The sequence below is a fragment of the Sinocyclocheilus anshuiensis genome, unplaced genomic scaffold (assembly GCF_001515605.1).
Source record: "Sinocyclocheilus anshuiensis isolate Anshui unplaced genomic scaffold, SAMN03320099.WGS_v1.1 scaffold1155, whole genome shotgun sequence".
Taxonomy (NCBI): domain Eukaryota; kingdom Metazoa; phylum Chordata; class Actinopteri; order Cypriniformes; family Cyprinidae; genus Sinocyclocheilus; species Sinocyclocheilus anshuiensis.
The window spans coordinates 528,822-531,225 of record NW_015542398.1 but is presented as its reverse complement, the minus strand read 5'-3'; positions in this window follow the sequence as shown (position 1 = coordinate 531,225).

Sequence of the window (2,404 nt, the reverse complement as noted above, 5' to 3'; positions counted from 1 at the left end):
AAAAAAAAAAAAAAGTCAGAATTGTGAGATGTAAACTCAGAATTGCAAGGAAGAAAAGTTAGAATTATGAGATAAAAAGTTTTTATTTATTCCATTCTGGAAATAGGCTTCCATAAGTTTGCCACACAAGTGATGTTAAAACAACTTAAGCCAGTGTTTCCTAACAATGGTATCCATTTGAAGAATAGTGGCTTGATGCTGCACTCACAGAATCTACTGAAGTCTGGTTAGTACAAGGTTTAAAGAAAATGTCTAACATCAAGATGATCAGAGGACAGACCCACCATCACACTCAGTCAAGACGCACCTCCACTCTAGACATCATATAAAAATTATTTGAAATTATTGAAAATTAATTTTGACAATAAAAAGCCAATAAAAGCCAAATGTGTGAATAGTTTGTTAAAGTTATAAATTAAATCATATTTCGACTGTAGTGCACTGACAACATAAAAGCAATTATTTAACTTTGCAAAAAAATGTGGTTTGTATAACATTACACTTAATATTTTATCTCACACAGTATAAATAAGTCTTTATTCATAAAAATATATACCTGCTTTTATATTTTAGGAAGGGGATCATCATATTTAGGGGGCCCTCAAAAAGCTTGTAAAAGCGGACAAAGCAGACAAATTACAAAAGAAAGCATCCTAAGTTGCATTTTAGAAATGTAAAGGGCAGTTTGTTCTGTTATTTAGTATTATCTGGTGGCGCAGCATTTGCATCTAATTTCTTTACTTGCCACTGTGATTTTCAGAACTGTTTTCTGAGTTTCAGAAAGAGAAACGTGTGAAGTGCTGACAACACATTGCTTTAACAAATTCTTATAAAAACAAATTAACTAAACATCACACATCTTATGAGTAGCTAGAATGTTTTAGATGATTAATGACATAATCAAAACTTTGAGGCTTAATTGGGACCATCAGCCAACGCCAACTGTGAAAGAGTTTGTTCAGCAGGATGTGCCAACAGCGCCGTCTACCGGACCATGACAATTGTATTTGGCCAAAAAAATTTGATTTCGTATAATCTGTTTATTAAGTGTTTTTACCTTCTAGAAGAGGTAACACATACACCCCAGGAAAAGAGGGTTCATTAGAATCACCAGTTCGGCAAATGCGTTTGGCAAGTAAAATAAAAATATGTAAGGGAACCAGTCGTTGATTAAGTTTGGGTCACGAGTCCGACTCTCTAACCATTAGGCCACGACTTCCCCGTTAGAGAAATAAATCATTCGAGGTGAAAGCCAGTAAATGTGGAGTACTTGTAAAAATACACTTTTCTGGTGAACCCACTATTTTCTGTTAAATCAACCAATTAATTTTGGTTTACACTCGATTTCACATTTCGTTAGATTCTCGGTTAATCAGGCCACGTTCACACATGCTCGCTGAACGGCGCCGAAATGCTGAAGAACAAACATGAAGAACATTATAAGTAGCCTACTTATCATCAGCTTCTATGGGAGAAAAAATAGAAGTGAATTTAAAATGTTATGTAAGTCAGAATGTCTCAATGGAAGACGTCAAATGGAAAATTGCCATCAAAGAATATTGTACATGTTGTACTTAAAATAAATAAGGCCTGTGGGTTAATCCATTGGCTATTTGATTTTAAAATCTTAAATTCATTCACACAATTTTATTTTGTTATACTGTATATATTGTTTTAATCTAGGGAACATTAATGTTGCCCCTCTCACACCTTCATTGGCAATTGCACTGATATTTTTCAGCTTTTCAGCGCAAATAACACATTTATTTGTTATCCTGTCTGAGCTATCATCCGTAATAGGTCAGTTAAAATGAAACAAAAGCATTAAATGCTAAAGCATTCATTGTAATTAATTTTACTTAATGTAATTATTCCTTCTCGCTAAATTTACATGGTGAAATGGAGCAGAAAGTCATAGAGCTGTCCAAGGTGCTGAACATACAATCTACCATTAGGTCATTTCAGATTATTAATATGATGTTCTGGTATTGGATGCCTCGTGCCTGGTGTTTCCTAGGGCACTATGTGAGTCAGGACCAGTCATTCTGATGTTTTAATATGAAAGAAAAACTGAAATAAATAAATAAAAGAATTGAAATATTAAAACGCTTAACGTTTATGTGAACATTTAACAGTTACGTAGAATATATTTAGACCGTAGTTGCTCGTTTAAAGCAACTCTACGTAAGCTTTTAGCTTGAAATCTCAGTTTCAAAAATGGTTCTGATTTCTAATAAAGCGAATGGTTTCTGATTTCTCCCACGCAACACCTAAACGTCTGCGTTGGGAGTATGCCTGTCAGAGTTGCCAAGTCCGCGTATTATACGCGATTTTGGGCTTCTTTTTTTGTGAAGTTGCATGAAAAAATCCCGGGTCGCGGTTTGCAGGTTTTTTGGGTTTATTT